Genomic DNA, 18,595 nt, shown 5'->3' with positions numbered 1-18,595 from the left:
TGGTGATCATCCACCCTCCAATCATCAAACTTACCAAATTGCAGTCCTCTAGCCTCTGTAATTTTTATTTTATTGAAGGTTAAAGTTAGCCATAATCGTGCTTCTGGCAAGGATGTAGGACAGGCCACCACTGGGCCGTGGTTAAAGTTTCACGGGCTGCGTCTCATACAGCATTGTACCGCGACCACCGAAAGATAGATCTATATTCGGTGGCGTTGATTATACGCTGTACAGAAAAATCTGTTGCGCCGAAGAAACTCCGTTGCTTTTTTTACTCGTTAAGTCGTGAAGCTTGTCAGTTGAATGTAAGTTATAAGTTTAAACAAATTTGTATGACTAAAGTGTGTGCGTGTTTTTGTTTGTTATCGTGTATATAAGTATCTGTCTGTATGTTGAGCACTTTTTACGGTTTTTTATAATACTGAAGTGAATTTGGGGTTCGAACCTATCCCAAAATACAGAAAACCTGGGATTTTCTAAAGTAAAGCTGAGGTCGTCACTTCAAGCCTACAGCCAGCGTGATGATACGCTACAACGACCCAGGAGACAGCTCTTGAAAGGAGAGAGAGAGAGGAGAGGGAGAATTTACGCTAGAAGGAAAATAAAATTCAAAACAGTCATACGCACTCCTATTTATCCACGCCATTAATGTCAAGCGTACTTCCGCGGTAACAGCCACTCAGAAGCATTTAAAGAGGAAACCGCTTTTTTCCATGAATTCGAGACCAGCGTATCCCACGATAGCCCATAATTGCAGCTCCTTTTATGATATACAACCACGGAATAGTGGTGTAAACACCAGGTGTTTTTTTTTTTCTTTACTCGCCGTATCGATTTTGAAGGAAAGAGTACGTCGCTCGATCAACCATTGTAGTACTTTTTTTTTTTTCCCTTTCATTCATGTTGTTTCCGCGTTGATGGTTTATAATTTTTCCCTCCATGATGCGTAGTTTTTTTTTTATAATCGTTCAACGTATACTGGTATTTGAGCTTTAGGTGTATATATATATATATATATATATATATATATATATATATATATATATATATATATATATATATATATATATATATATATATATTATATTTGTGTGTGTAATATTTATTGGTAATAGGTATTATCTACCGTTGGCTTTTATTTTCGCAAGTGGGCATTATATTCTATGTAAGCTGTTAATGCCTTTTTTCTTTTAGATATTTGTGCGTAATATTAACGATTATAAATTACTCATCTTTTACCATTCATTACAGCTGCCTATAGAAAACTTCTTTTTTTATATTCCTGATATGAACATAGAATCACGTAAACAAACCCCCCCCCCAAAAAAAAATCTTTGCGTAGGCACTAATCGTCTTACAGACGTATTATTTTGTTTTGTTGTGTGGGGTCTTTTTTTAGGTTTTTGTACATTTTTTAACTATTTCCTCTTTTTTTAACTTTATAAATTGCGAATATTATACCCACTTTTTTTTATCATCTCATCTTCGCTTCATCGCTTCTCCATCTCCAAGATACGCACTTCTGCCATACAAAATCCTCTCTCTCTCTCTCTCTCTCTCTCTCTCTCTCTCTCTCTCTCTCTCTCTCTCTCTCTGTGGCCAGATTAGCTTCTGCAACATGCAATGATGCGTGTTTGTGTACGTGTGTGTATGTGTGTCCGTGCAAGGCTGTGTGAGCAGGTGTCGTGTGTGTGTGTGTGTGTGTATGTGTGTGTATGTGTGTGCGTGTGAGACAGCCCCCCAACAGTCGATACCTGGCGGGGAGGTATTGAGGGGGGGATGGTAGTGGGGGTTATGTTTTCGGAAAGGGATGGGAGAGGGGAGGGGGGGAGGAAGATAGGGGTTACTTGCAGGATGAGTGGTCCAGGGGCGGCCCGCGCGATTCGGCATTCCCTCTTTCAGTAGTTAGAGTGCCTTCGTCAGTGCTTGTTCCCCGATGTGTATGTGTGGCCTGTTGCATTTCTTTGTATTTATTTGTTTTTTTTTTCTCTCTCTCTCTCTTTCTTGTATTGGTGTTTTAATTCAGTTGTGATTATTTTTTTTCTCTCTCTTCGTTGTGTTTTTGTGTTTTAGTTCAGTTGCGACTTTTATCATTTTTTATGCTTATTTTGTTAGTAGTTGCATTTCTCCGCGACTTCATCTCTTCATTCAGATTACTTTGTTTTTCTGTTAATTTTATTGGTGGCTTAATTTTGTTGGTCTTTTTCATTCCCTTCTCTTAAATTTTCTTTTTTTTTTAATTTGTATTTTATATCTAAAATGACGTGGGTACTCCTATTTCTTTGCCTCTTCAAGGCATAGAAGTTCTTAGGGGATAACTTGGCGTTAATATTTTCATTTTATTTGTTGTCTTTTAATTTTTATCCATTTTTCCATATATTACGCAGATAATTTTCATTTTAAACTCCCAAAAGTGGTTGATTTTGTCCGTGTCCTAAATTGTATAATGATGTTCAAATAGTGATAGTGTATTTATTATTATTATTATTTTCTTTTTTTTTTTTGTTACACGAACATATTCATTTTGTGTAATCAGTGTCCTAATTGAGATAATGATGTCTCTTTGGCTGCAATGGTGAATATGATTATGTACATATCATTTTTCAAAATTAGGTTTAATTACCTGCTTTTTGTTTCTCTTCATTGTGAGTTATGTGGGTGTTAACTTTCTTAACCCTGTCAAGTGGTTTTTTTTTTATTTGACATGATGTCCGAATTCTAGTGCTGTGTCCAAACGGCCATGATAGTGCCCAAGTGGTGATAAAGGTGTCTAATGGGACATTATCGTGTGTAAGTGGCGATGAAGGACCTCGAATTGGGACAACGATGTCCAGAAGGATGATATTGTCTTAAATGGTGGAATGGTGTCCGGAGTTGGGCTGTGATATGGCGGATAGATCCACGTGGTGTGGAAAGATTAAACATATTTTGTCAAGTTCACATATCATTATTACCGGTGTAGCTTCTTTAATTGTTGTCATGATTGATATTAATATTTTGTTCGTTTTTATGTAGGCACGCTGAAGGTAGTTTGTTATTATTATTATTATTATTATTATTATTATTATTATTATTATTATTTTAGGAACTAAATTCCCAGGTGAAGATCCTTTAAGAATTTTTATTCGGAGAATTGAAAAACGAACGAGTGTATATTTATAATTAGGACAGTTTATACGAACAGAAATATAAATAGTAAACGTAATAATAGTGGCATATAAATGCGTGTATGGGGAGAAAAGGCATGCATAAGTTGATAACCGCCTACTACTATATACACAGCTTTAAATATATATATATATATATATATATATATTATATATATATATATATATATATATATATATATATATATATATATATATATATATATACACATACATATACATACATATACATACATATACATACATATACACACACATACATACATACACACACACACACACAACACATATACACTGCATATATGTGTGCATATGCAATTTTGACATATGTGTTTTTTATTTTCCTGAGTAATAAACTGTACGCTTTTAGTCATTCTCTCTCTCTCTCTCTCTCTCTCTCTCTCTCTCTCTCTCTCTCTCTCTCTCTCTCTCTCTCTCTCTCTATCTATATATATATATATATATATATATATATATATATATATATATATATATATATATATAATATGGTATATATGTATATACGTACAGGAGATAGACACAGATTGGATATGATTTATAGTATATGGGCCGCCTTATCTCGTAGAGGGCGGGGCTGTGTCATAAATTATCTTACAACATCAGAAGAAGATTGGCCTCGTCATGTATCCTGCTCCGATAACCTCGTCATTCTTGAACTGACCCTATGGTTGGTTGCAGGCTCCTTGCTGATCACATAATCAATATTGTCATTAATGAAAGGTGATGAGAGTTAGCGAGATTAATGTAGTCTGGAAGTGAACTTACATGGTTATGAGAGAGAGAGAGAGAGAGAGAGAGAGAGAGAGAGAAGAGAGAGAGAGCGAGAGAGAGAGGAAAATGGGTCGTTTGTATGCCAGTATAACTAACTTTCACTAACCAGGTTACAGCTACTATCTGTAGATTCTTTGGGTTTAAGTGTCATAATTCTCTCTCTCTCTCTCTCTCTGGTTCCTCATTGGATGGGCTGGTATCTTTCTCTGCTAGCACTCTGCTGGGCCCGAGTTCGATTCTCCGACCGGCCAATGAAGAATTAGAGAAATTTATTTCTGGTGATAGAAATTCATTTCTCGTTGTAATGTGGTTCGGATTCCACAATAAGCTGTAGGCCCCGTTGCTAGGTAGCCAATTGGTTCTTAGCCACGTAAAATAAATGTGATCCTTCGGGCCAGCCCTAGGAGAGCTGTTAATGAGCTCAGTGGTCTGGTTAGACTAAGGTATACTTCTCTCTCTCTCTCTCTCTCTCTCTCTGGGACTTATAGAAATAAAACGAATCAAGGAATCGTAACTTGTTTATAGATTAGATTTGTATTTGCTCTACAGATGAGGTCGAGAATGGTAATTTGTAAAAGGTTTTAACTCCTTTATGTTAGTTTGTAAAAGGATTTAACTCCTTAATGTTAGCTAGTAAAAGGATTTAACTCCTTAATGTTAGCTTGTAAAAGGATTTAACTTCTTTATGTTAGTTTGTAAAAGGTTTTAACTCCTTTATGTTAGTTTGTAAAAGGTTTTAACTCCTTTATGTTAGTTCTTTCTCCTGTCTTTTATGCTGTTTGAGGTCTTGTTTATGTATTTCTCTATGTTTCATTCATTTACTTATTTTATTAACAATTTACGAGCAAAAAAACGGAGATTAACAAGATTAGCGGTATGGATGGATATGATGATTCGTATTTGTATTATTTCATCATAATGATGAGGCTTATTATATGGTCAGGTAATTATGGAGAATGAAATTCCCATATTTTCAGTCCAGGTACCACGCCATTAAAAGTTGGAAAACAGAAATAAATAATATTTGTGTCATATAGCATTTCATGGAAAACACAAATAAATAAAATTTGTTTATTTGTCATATAGCATTTCATTTAACTAAGTTTTTTTTTAATAATAATGATTTTAGAGTAATTGATTTAGCCATCGGTCTTTGGCGGTGCAATACATACGTGAAATGTAGTTTTCTTTTCTCTTTCATGATGAATATTATCTGATTACGCAACAGCTTTCGCCAGTGACCTTAGTCGTTGCGACGCCAAGTTACATAAATCTGTTAAATAAAACCAAATGAACCTGTTAAATATAAAAGATTATCTTTGTTCTAGCATTGAGTTACTTTTAGCCAACGCGGAACAAAAGTAGAAGCAATACCCAAAGTATAAAAGACATAAATAGAATTCAATCCATACGCGAGTGATTGCCATCGATGTGTACCGTTGTCTTGCTGCTACATATAATACAACATTGAGATTCAGCCAATCAGAAGCAAAGGCGGAGAGAGAGAGAGAGAGAGAGAATTTTAAGCAGTCAGGAGCAAATCCTGAAATGTTTGCGAGATAGAAAATAGCGATTTAGGCAGCCAGTCAAAACCGAACTGTGAATACGTTTTGCCCCCCCCCCCCAAAGAAAAGGAAAAAAAAGTGGATATAATGCATGCTCTTGTGGGTGTTTCTTGAAATTGCTTTTTAACTATTTATAACAATTCAGCTGAGGCATCCCTTACTCTGATGCTTGCCAAGGTTCTTTCAGAGTATCGATTGACCCTGACCTTTTAAAAGGCTTTCAATTACTGAGGAGAAGACCAGACCGGGTCAGTTCCAGTTTTCTCCTCTCTCTCTCTCTCTCTCTCTCTCTCTCTCTCTCTCTCTCTCTCTCTCTCTCTCTCTTTTATATATATATATATGTGTGTGTGTTTATGTATGTATATCTACTGGGCCGTAGTTAGAAAGACTGTGTACTGGTAATTCTAGAGCATCTTGTAGCCAGTTCAAACCAGTCATTGAATTCGAAGGTGACATTCGCATTTGTTAATATCATGTACATAAATGATCATCGTTCCAACGGTGAGATAAACTTATCTCCTGTCATATCTGGAGTATCTTGCTTGCTCCATAATCTATGAATTCTCGAATCGAATTCATTTAAAATTAAAAAAGAATCTGTTGACAAAGCGTACTGTTACGAATGCATCCCCACCGTCAAAAACGACTAATATTATAAAGTGCTGAGAGGACAAGTCCCTACCCATTGTCAAAAATCATGGTAGTATAAAGGAGCTTCGTTCTGCTTGCTCATAAGAAAGGAGCTGTTGGTGAGAGATGCTTCTTCCTGGGCTGGACGACGTCAGAAGTAAACGTGGAATTGAAGATCTCGAAAATATTGCAAAAATTTAAACGTTACGCAAAGACGGAGGCTTGTAACCCATGATTTTTATTTTCCATTTGATGAAAATATTTTGGAGTTGATGGCCATAGATATATTATTCCGGCTGACCTTCGGAACATCAGCAACAGAAACAATAATAATAGTAAAAGCAGTAACGAATGATTGATGGTAGTGACATTTGTTAACATTACTAAGGAGTATAGTATTTCTTGAGGAATATTGATGTTTGAGAAATATCTTGCTCGTACAAGTCACTTTGTAAACGCTGGATTTAAATTTTCAATATTTTTTCAAACGTTTTTGGTGCATACACAAAAACGTATACTCAGAAACAAGTTGATATTCGGCCGGGTAAGTGTCAAGCCCTCCCTTTCCAAACTTCGTCACTTTGGGAATTCATTTTTGTCGACCCGCTGGCGAAATCGTTCAGAAATATGTGTTCGGGCAAAAGTCGGGTCCCTGTCACCGGAAATAAAAATGAACGGCTTTTTCGCACGAGTCTACACTTTACCGTCGTGCTGCTTCGGATTGTATAAGCGCACAGTGTGTGATGTATACATATATAATATATATAAATATATGTATGTATGTATGTATATATATATATACTTAGTTATTTATACACATACATTATATATATATATATATTATATATATTATATAAATATATATATAGTTATTTATACACATACATTATATATATATATATATATATATATATATATATATATATATATATATATATCTCTATATAATATATAAAGTCTGTATTGCTGTATTTTATACTCTCTCTCTCTCTCTCTCTCTCTCTCTCTCTCTCTCTCTCTCTCTCTCTCTCTCTCTCTCTCTCTCTCTCTCTCTCGTGTTCCCAAAGAAGGAAGATCAACAAGCGTGAAATAAAGAGGAACATAGCACCCGTTGCATGTGAATGCATGTTCGCTCTTGCGACGCCAGATAACATTTGTGATCTGAAATTTGAAGGGATGAGTCTCGTGTATTTTTTGTTACTCGTACCTAGCTCATAGCTCCCATTGAAGACGATTTTAAACTTTCAGCTATTCCGTAAAATAATTTATAAATGATTTATAATGCATCTGTCAAGCGTGTATATATGAGCTTTTCAGTCGAGAAACATGCCAAGTGCCTTTTTTAAAATGTAATAAATTAGATTAAAAAAATAGTTTTGACCCAGGATGGCCATGTATTTCTCGACTGATAGCCTCATATATTATATTATGTGTATGTGTGTATATATATATATATATATATATATATATATATATATATATATATATATATATATATATATATATATATATGTACATTATATATATATACATTGCAAAGATTGTCTATTAAATAGTTTAACGATCAGTCACCATGACTGCTTAAGAGTTTAACAATCAAGAAAATATGTTGCGACGCCTTTGAGCTTAACCATATCTATATGACAAGCTGTGTTCCTCAGGTGGCTTCTGTAGAATATCTGCAAGCAAGATCGGAGTACATAGACGGTTATTGCAAGTATTTACGACCGCATAAAATTTGTTCACGTGCATTTCCAAGTGTTCACTCGTACAGATATCTGATTCGCATGCGTACAGTAAATTTAATTGTCGGGTGCGTACCGATATGATCTGTAGGCTAAAACAAGAATGCAAACTCTGGAGTTAAACAGGGAAATTCAGGTTATTTTAATTCTCTCTCTCTCTCTCTCTCTCTCTCTCTCTCTCTCTCTCTCTCTCTCTCTCTCTCTCTCTCTGACGGCTCTCAGTATCAATTTGGGTTTTGCACATGAAAAAATTAACAAATAGCAGTCTCTCTCTCTCTCTCTCTCTCTCTCTCTCTCTCTCTCTCTCTCTCTCTCTCTCTCTCACACACACACACACACACACACACACACACACACACACACACACACACACACACACACCACCATGAGTTTCCTTTTTGATCTTTTTACCATTCACAACTTTTTTGAGGAAAATTAATTTCTCTCTCTCTCTCTCTCTCTCTCTCTCTCTCTCTCTCTCTCTCTCTCTCTCTCTCTCTCTCAAACACCATGGGTTTTCCATGATCTTTAACATTCACAACTTTTTTGAGGAAAATGAATTCTCTCTCTCTCTCTCTCTCTCTCTCTCTCTCTCTCTCTCTCTCTCTCTCTCTCTCTCTCTCTCTCTCTCTCTCTCATCAGACGCTATGATTTCCATTTTGAGTTTCATTGATTTCAAAAACTCTCAAGAAAGGGCACAAAAAAAAGAAAGAAAGAAAAAAAAAAAGCTTTCGAAGCATCCTGGAGACATCAGCATATTCTTATCGCCTGCGCGAGGCAGATATTTTTGTATTCTGTTGAATGTCAATTCGCGGGAAGAAAAAAGGAAATAGGCCGGGCCCACGAAGAAAAAAAAAAAAAACTGTTTTCTGCTGGACCGGGATGGTGTTGCCAGCTTTGTGTTGTTGCGATGTTTTGTGTTGAAGCGTCGTTTTGTCACGGGTCTCGCTGGCAACACACAAAAGTTAAGAGCGGTTGCTTTTATGGTTATGTCATCAGTATGTAGCCGTAGTTTTATATATTTTTGTCTTTATAGGGCACTGTTTAAGTCATTGCAGTAATTGAGTTTTCGTATCATTTAGTTTTTGCTCATTAACATCAGTATGACAATATTTCTTCTATTTTTATTTTCATAGTCTTTCCCCATTTTATTCTTTGGTAAGTTATCACTCTGTAAGCTTTTAATTCCTTCATCATTCGCCATTTCTCTAACGTAATTCCATTTCCGTGAAGAACCATTCAATCTCCCTTAAATGTTCTTCTGCTACACGTATTTCTTTTAAAGTTTCCCATTTATATTTTAAAAGGATGACTTCATTTAGTTCTTGATCACGCTTTTGTCTTCCTGTCCGTATATTCTCCGTGTTTACTAAACATCATTTTCAATTTAATTTACATTCACATAAAAACCTCCTCCCCTCAGAATTCTTAATGTACACAAATTATTCTTCCTTGTAGCTCTTCCTCCGATCTCTTTTATATAGCCAAACCTACATTGAGCAGCTACCATACTCGGTTAGACTCACGAAAGAACATCCTTTATCAGAGAAGTAGATGTGAATTCGTTGCTGATACTTGATGTAAAATCTTAGGGTGTTACCACGCAATGTTTTGTGTTCTTGGCCTTCGTTATATTTTGGTTAATGATCTTGCCAAACTGTCAGACACTTGATACTCTCTACTCATTGGCACCATAATACCACTTCCCTGGGAATTATGTCTCAGGCCCTCTGCAAGTCCATAGGAGAAACCATGATTTTTTTTTTTTCTTTTACTCCTTGCGAAGCCAGTTTACGGAAATTATTCCGTCAGTCAATGTCTTGTTTTCTTTTGTCCGATTCTGATTGCAAGAGTATTGTTGACAAGGCACCCAGAGTACATTTACCTTCCATAAAACTAAACGGACAACTGTAGGCGCCTTCCACAGTGCCGCGTTTGTGATAGGGTTTAAAACCTTCACCAGTGTTCAGTTATTTTTATGCCTCTGTGGTTCTTAGGTTTCAGAAAATCTCCTTTTATTCTGCATAGAGGTACCTGATGGGTATTTTACCAATTTCCTGCACCTATCACATGGAGTACATCACAGGTACATCGCTTTCTTTACCGAGTGCTTTTATCAAACATTTGAAAGTTGTGTGCCTGTTTCTGTAAGTTTGTCTTGTAATGCGTTGTTCCCCTAGCAAACGCCCTGTCAAATCCCGTATTCTCAAGGCGTCTCCCTCGAATTTCTTCATTGTCAGTTAACTGTGTAACAATTTTTTTCACCCATAGGTTAGCAACGAAGTTTTCGTTGTTCAGAGGCGGTTGTTACTGAGTTACACTAATCCATAAACCAATTACAAACCTGAAATCAGAAGTCACAGAAATGTTCTATATATTAAATCCCATATCTCACTTCCACTTCGCCCGTTAATTAGATGATTGATTTGTTCAGTTCTATAAACATTCGTTATGGCAAAACTAGTCGGCTTATGCGTCAACATTGTTCATCCACCCAGACCCTCTCTCTCTCTCTCTCTCTCTCTCTCTCTCTCTCTCTCTCTCTCTCTCTCTCTCTCTCTCTCAAACACCATGGGTTTCCTTTCGATCTTTTACCATTCACAACTTTTTGAGGAAAATGAATTCTCTCTCTCTCTCTCTCTCTCTCTCTCTCTCTCTCTCTCTCTCTCTCTCTCTCTCTCTCTCTCTCTGCCACTTTACCTTCCCAACCTCCTTCCATCTCTCTCCGCTTATTTCCCAGCTTACGCCCCCTCCTCCTCTTCCGCTTCCCAGTCCAACCCCTTCCCCAACCTTGACATGTCATGTGGTAGGCAAGGAGGTGCCATATTCGATGTTGTCCTGCATCCTTATGTTTCTTTCGTTAGCCAATAATCAATGCGTTTCGGCGTCTCCTTCATTTCCTCCTGCGGATTGCGTCGTTTGTGGGAGGACATCTCCTACCCTCTCCCCCTCCACCTTTCCTTCTTTTTCCATTCCCCCCTCCCCTGCATTAGCCGGTGGCCCACCCCCCCGCCTGCTTTCATCTTGCCTTCCTGACGCTTTAGTCTGGTGACGTGACGGTGTTCTTGTTTGCTTTCGTTTGTTTGTTAGTGCCTTTTGTTTATTTTTGTTTGGTCATTTGGTATCAGTGCAATGATTGTGTTTGTCCGTGCTATCAGATGACATATTTCTTTTAAACAGATTTTTATAAGATCTGGCTTTTCATTTTTTAGATTTGCTTCTGCTAACACTTGTTTGTTTGTAGGCTTGAATAGATTACATTTGTTTGTTTACATTACAGCTGTATTATAAATGACTTTTACATTAGTTTTTTCATTTACATGATTTTAACGTTCACTTATAAATAACTTTTACTTGAGTTTATTCTTTTACATGATTTTAACGTTCACTTATAAATAACTTCGACGTGAGTTATTCTTTTACATGATTTTAACGTTCACTTATAAATAACTTTTACATGAGTTTATTCTTGTACATGATTTAACGTTCACTTATAAATAACTTTTACATGAGTTTATTCTTGTACATGATTTAACGTTCACTTATAAATAATTTTTATGTGAGTTTATTCTTTTACATGATTTTAACATTCACTTGTAAATAACTTTTACATTAGTTTATTCTTTTACATGATTTTAACGTTCACTTATAAATAACTTTTACGTGAGTTCATTCTTTTACATGATTTGAACGTTCAATTGCAAATAACTTTTACATCATTTTATTCTTTTACACATGATTTTAACGTTCACGCTAGGATTGTGTCTTTTTTGTTTTCTTTTGTAGATTCCTTTGATTTAATGCCATTACTGGAATCTGTCATGATTTGTGCGAGCGAAAGTCGTAACGATTTTGTACACTGGCGTCAAGAAGTCCCCCAGTTAACCTGTGCATAGCTACGATGTAGCTGTGTTGTAGACGTGGTCTATGTTGTATAGCTTTTACAGGTATGATAAAGCCCTTTTAGATGCCATATAACTACCTGTAGTCGTTTTATAGTTCTTATATATTTGTTATAGCTAAAACTGTGGCATAGAAATAACATTGCCGTATTATTATATCTATATTACTGCAGCATTACTGTCTTATTTGTTTTCTATACATTGGCTCTATAACTTTTATACTTATAAAATATCCGTGTTATAGCCATTTTATTATTATGATACTGTCAGAAGAGATAGCTGAGGATGTTACGTATATAAATGATCATTGATCAAGTGTCTGAGTTGCACAGGCATGCAAGCAGTCAGTTTTCGTCTGCAAGTTGCGTTTTTACTTCTGTCCTTTAAAATATGAAGCACTCTTCATGGGAGCATAGTAACACCATTTTTAGGAATAACGAGTTCCATTTTTGGGGATAGTTATGGCAGGCACTGTTTAAAGGGATAGAGAACACTTTTTTTTTAGGAATAAGAATAAATATTTTAAAGAGATAAGCACTGTTTAACATTTTAAAATATGAGTTCGGTGTTTGGTTTTGAGGCTAACAATAGGTAAATAATGTACAATTTATTCTCCCCTAACCTCGGTTGAACCCCTGATTGTGTAATTGCAGCTTTCAGCCAAAGAAGTGATTCCATATTACTTTGTCCTTCCGAGCATTTAATACCCGTAGTATCTGTGTTAAATATTTGGCTATTCTGATTTCTTTACCATTAAAGGATGTTGTTCCTCTTAATAGACACTAGGTAGCCCATGGCAACTACTGGTCTCCATGGATATCTTGTCTACTGTAGGTATTCTTGTCCTAGGCTGTAGTGTGATGGCATTGGGTTTGGTAGAAGGACAGTAACAACTGTTTGATCCTGCTGAGCAACCAGATTGGGCCAACACCATGGCACCATTCCGTCCGTAGTTATGAGGCAAAATTGTGCCAACACCATGAGGAGTAATTCTTGATGGCACCATTCCTTCCGTAGTTATGAGGCAAAATGTGCCAACACCATGAGGAGGAATGATTGATGGCACCATTCCTTCCGTAGTTGTTATGAGGCAAAACTCTGCCAACACCATGAGGAGGAATGATTGATGGCACCATTCCTTCCGTAGTTGCTACAAGGCAAAATGTGCCAACACTACGAGGAGTAATGATTGATGGCACTATTCCTCCCGCGGTTATTATGAAGCAAAACTCTGCCAACACCATGAGGAGTAATTCTGATGGCACCACTCCTCCTTAGTTGTTGTGAGGCAAATAAAATGCTGATTCTGGAATCCAGTGGCTAGACTGAAACCACCTTGTGTGGTGAAGAGACTTACACGGGCATAGAAAGAAAATGTATCAATGATTTTGTGTTATAATTGATGACAGACCCACCTTTCGGAGCATGCGAGGTAAATGCTTCAGAGAACGAGTGGTGTGAAGGAATGGTTTTAAAGCTACAGAATTTCAAACACAGCTAAAATGATTTAATTTCTTAGTCAACTTATAAGAAGTAGTTGTACACAAAATCAAACGTTATAATTTGTTACATTATTTGACGGAATAAGGAAACATTCCAGTACCACTTATTAAACGTACGGATTTAAGAACAGAAAAAAAAGACAGACTATTTGCCGTAACACATGGCTTGGCAAGAGAGTGTTGACACATCGGCTCGGCTTACGGATATTAATGGCGCTGAGTTCGTCTGAGTTTGAATTATTTTTCTCGAAAGACGTTCCCATTTCAGGAACTGTTTCTCATGGATTCCTGTTCATAGCGATTAGTTTTAAATTCCCTCCGTAAATACTAGCTCCTCTAGTAATGTGTGGGTGTTGGAGATGAATCTTATGCCAAAATCCTCCCAGAATTCTGCAAATAGGACTTATCTTCGGATTTAGTTTTTTCCATTTTTATTTGTTTCTGTTTTATTTTGTGTGTTATATATATATATATATATATATATATATATATATATATATATATATATATATATATATATATATATATATATATATATATATATATATATATATATATATATATATATATATATATATATATATATATATATATATATATATTACATACTTGCAAGTGTGTGGTGTTTTTTTATCTATTCAAAAGACGAGCACTGCTTTATCCACTGATAATAATACTTGATGCCGTATTACTCTTGGAAAGATGAGCATTTTCCCGAGGACATTAAAAAAACTCGTTTAATATGAACCAGCTTATTCCAAAATGCGGTTTCACCCCACATAAATATTGTCTCTGTGACATCTCATTTTCCACCTTGACGAGGACAAGGTCAAATATAGTTGCTTCTTCAATTTTTTTTCAGTTTTTTTATGGCCCTTTGTAAGGAAAATATTAAAATTATATATTAATTTGATAATAATTATATATATATATATATATATATGTGTAATAATTACAGATATGTGTGTATGTGTTTTTGTATTAATATGTGTGTATGTATATGGTTGAGGCCGTGCGGATTAGACTTATGTGCAAAGCAAATTCGCAGTGGAAGTTTTTTGCACATAGAGGTCACCCTCGATTGAGCAGCTTAAGTACGAAAGTGGCATTGAAAATTTTCGTATAATCTCTCAGAAGTCCGGAAAACGACCTATTATATATATATATATATATATATATATATATATATATATATATATATATAAAATTTATATGTATACATATATTTATATATATAATGTGTATGTGTATACATATATTTATATATATAGTGTATGTGTGTGTTATGTATGTATGTTTGTTTAGCCATTGTGAATAAGCTTGAAGTCCTTACGAGCATGGCTTATAGTTCCTGAATTTGGTAGGAAAATACTTTATTCCCATTGTCGTCCTTCCTTTTGTTCTGAGCTCGCCGAATGTGAATGCTCGGGCCATCTGGGTGCACTCCGATGATTGCACACCTTCAGTACTGTGTATTTCACCCGAGGCGCCCTCTCTCTCTCTCTCTCTCTCTCTCTCTCTCTCTCTCTCTCTCTCTCTCGTACTGTAGATATGGTATTCATTCGGTAATGAAGTAAACTTGACTACTTTACGAGGTTTTAGTTTGTTTTAATATTTGCTGAATATAACGAGATTCACTCAGCGCATGTTTTGATGCTTGTCGATCGATGCAATTGTATTTTTTTTTTTAAACGTATCTAACTTCCATTTGAATGAAGGAGTTAATGTTCGGGAGTGAAGTCTACGTTTTGCGAAAGTACACGCCCAGCGTTCGAGTCTCCGACCGGCCAATGAAGAATTAGAGGAATTTATTTCTGGTGATAGAAATTCATTTCTCGTCATAATGTGTTCGGATTCCACGATAAACTGTAGGTCCCGTTGCTAGGTATAACCAATTGGTTCTTAGCCACGTAAAATAAGTCTAATCCCTCGGGCCAGCCCCAGGAGAGCTGTTAATCAGCTCACTGGTCTGGTTAAACTAAGATATACTTCACGTATACTTAACACGTGATTCTAATATCTTCGTGCAGAAAACTGGTAGGTTTGTGTTTGTTTGTATATATGTGTGTGTGTATATAAGAGAGCGAGAGAGAGAGAGAGAGACGCTCTCTAAATGTGCGCATGTGCAAGGGACTTTAACGTTTACTCACTGAAGCTGATCAGTTCTTCGTGTGTGTGTGTGTCTGTATATATGAGAGAGAGAGAGAAAGTATACTTTTAGTTTAACCAGACCACGGAGCTGATTAACAGCTATCCTAGGGCTGGCCCGAAGGATGAGACTTATTTTACGTGGCTAAGAACCAGTTGGTTACCTAGCATCGGGACCTACAGCTTATTGTGGAAACCGAACCACATTGTAGCGAGAAATGAATTTCTATCACCAGAAATAAATTCCTCTAATTCTTCATTGGGCGGCCGGAGATTAAGTAATTTTAATATTTGCCATGTAAGACTGAAAGCTTAATATATACGAGAGAGAGAGAGAGAGAGAGAGAGAGAGAGAGGAAAAGTCGGTGTTTCCGGAAGAGACAGTTTTGCTATTTATGACAACAAAATTCATCCGCTTAAGTCATTTCATGTGTGTTATAGAAGGCTCAATGCTGCTATATATACGAGAGAGAGTCAGTCGGTGACTCCGGAAGAGGCGGTTTTGTTATTTATTTCCTTTGCAGGGTGAATTCGCGAATCGCCTGGCGATGATGATAACGAAAATGACAATGTCCTAATGACGATGACCTCATCGTTAGCCAGCCATGCTTAGCGTTCGATGCGATCATTGCTTCGTGTTTTTACCGGTAGACACCCAATGGTCATTGCTCTGTTTTTGATGTATTCATAATTTTATCATTTTTATTATGTTTAAAGATGAGAGTGAATTTGGTGTTTCATTTTTGGGAGGGTTTTCTACTGCGGTTAATGTTTGAACGATTTTCCCGGGTGTGTGTGTGTGTGTGTGTGTGTGTGTGTGAGAGAGAGAGAGAGAGAGAGAGAGAGAGAGAGGAGCTCTTTTTTTTTTTTTTTTAAGTCACGAAGCCTCATTCGGACATATCGAGACTATTGACGTGTTCTTAGAACGTGAACACTACCTTTGATAAAAAAAAAAAAAATACATTCTTCAATAACCTTTCGTGTGACATTTATGTCATTTACAGAAGTAAGTAATCATTTGTGAATAATATTCAGTAAATTTTAAGTACGTTGGAACACTATAATCGCCTCCACCGGATATCCTCTGATGCGAAGTGACGTACAGACATTTCCGATATACTTGACAAACAGTCTTGTATATGGCATACTTAGACAGTCTATTATATGACATACATCAGATACTACGTTTCGTAAAACGGCGGGAAATGATCTTTGGCCGTTAGTTACTAAAATCAAACGTCACATTTTTTTTATTATTATTTTAGTGCATTGTTTGCGATAAGATAACCAGATAGAGTCGCCGCCTTTCCTGTTGTGTCACTTTCTGCTATTCGATCACCCGTCATGGGATTTGAAACGCTCGAGATTCGTAGAATGTTTGACTGACCTCACGTTCCCGGGATTAGTGACATAACCTTGTGAAGCATCTGTGGAACCCATGCGGAAATTCGGTTATCTAAGAATCTCCTCCTCCCGGGAAGAAAGTAGAGCTGGAGGAAGATCGGAGGTTAGTGTCATGTCAGTGTATTGGGAAGAACTGGCCGGAAAGTTGGCGGTTGATCGCTTAATATTTTTTTCTAGGGTATGTATTTATAATAGTACTAATATGTACGCATTGGAGAAAGATCGAGAAGTTCGTTTTGTGTTAGTGTATGGGGAAGAACTTGGTGGAAGGTTGGCAGTTGATTGCTAAATATTTTTTTTCTAGGGTATGTATTTATAATAGTACTAATATGTACGCATTGGAGAAAGATCGAGAAGTTCGTTTTATGCTAGTGTATGGGGAAGAACTTGGTGGAAGGTTGGCAGTTGATTGCTAAATATTTTTTCCAAGATTTGTATTTTTAATAAATACTAATATGTGCGTATTGGAGAAAGACCGAGAGGTTGGCGTCTTCTCAGTTGGTGCAGAACTGGATGGAAACTTAGCAGTTGTTTGCTAAATATTTTTTCCCAAGATATGTATTTATAATATGTACGTATTGGAGAAAGATCGAGAAGTTAGTTTTATGTCAGTGTAAGGGAAGAACTTGGTAGAAAGTTGAAAGTTAAACGTTTTTATTTTCTAAATTATGTTTTGCTTTTTTTTTTTCTAAAATATATATTTATAAGTTCCAACGTATCCGTATTATTACACCCCTCACGCCTTTTCTTCTGATATAATATTGGATTAAAGATATTGAGAGCGAAAGTACTCTTGATATCTGTATTTTTGTCATTAAATGCGAGAGGTGTTTTGCTTTTTTTTTCCCCTTCAGTATTTGAATATTGGATACACAATGTAACGGAAAGATTTTTAAAAAAAGAGGGGGGGAGGGGCCTTGTCCCGAAATGTCTGCTTTGAAAGGAAATATATCTTGCATTAGCGTCTGTGAGTAATTGATTTAGGTTATTTACACGAAAATTTGAATATTAATATATTATTAATCATTATTATACGGTGGTTTAATAATAATAATAATAATAATAATAGAAAGAAATTACGAAGCGTCTGATCTGTTTACTAAACAAGAGAATGTTGCCTCAGAGCTAACTTAACGTCATGGTTTTCCATGCCTTCTTGTAACCCATTACTACTCTCCTCCTACTGGAGCATGTGCATTTATTGATGTTAGTCCGTCAGAGTCGTGACAAAACTTGGTATTTAACATCCTGTTATCGGCCATGTTTTTTGACCTTTGACATTTTGGAAAATAAGGCCGCAGTTGGTGTAAAGTTGAGCTTTTGAAAATTAGATTGATAACTAGTTATTGTGTGTTATTCTCTCTCTCTCTCTCTCTCTCTCTCTCTCTCTCTCTCTCTCTCTCTCTCAAACACACACACACACAGCGTTAGTGACCTTTCTTGTTGTGACGCCAGAAAAATGGCAACTCTCTCTCTCTCTCTCTCTCTCTCTCTCTCTCTCTCTCTCTCTCTCTCTCTCTGCCTGAGTGATCGTTGTTGTTACGCCAGAAAAATGGCACGATTCTCTCTCTCTCTCTCTCTCTCTCTCTCTCTCTCTCTGTTTTATTAAATGGCCTGGAATGCATATTTATTGCTGCTTTCTCTCTGAGGTTATAAATAAGGATTATTTAGTCTAAGGAACTAGGTAATCTTATCCTGCTTGACTGCTGTGTCCATTTCATTTGAGAAGTGTACACTTTT

The 18,595-nt window shown here is 36.3% G+C and overlaps 1 protein-coding gene across 4 annotated transcripts in view; it reads left to right on the top strand.

The window, feature by feature from the left end:
* The window catches only part of ATP8A (ATPase phospholipid transporting 8A1), a 126,983-nt gene that overhangs the window by 41,364 nt on the left and 67,024 nt on the right, over positions 1–18,595 (top strand). The window lies entirely within an intron of this gene.

This window comes from Macrobrachium rosenbergii, chromosome 1 (assembly GCF_040412425.1).
Source record: "Macrobrachium rosenbergii isolate ZJJX-2024 chromosome 1, ASM4041242v1, whole genome shotgun sequence".
Lineage (NCBI taxonomy): Eukaryota > Metazoa > Arthropoda > Malacostraca > Decapoda > Palaemonidae > Macrobrachium > Macrobrachium rosenbergii.
This window is presented reverse-complemented; position numbering and strand designations above follow the sequence as displayed.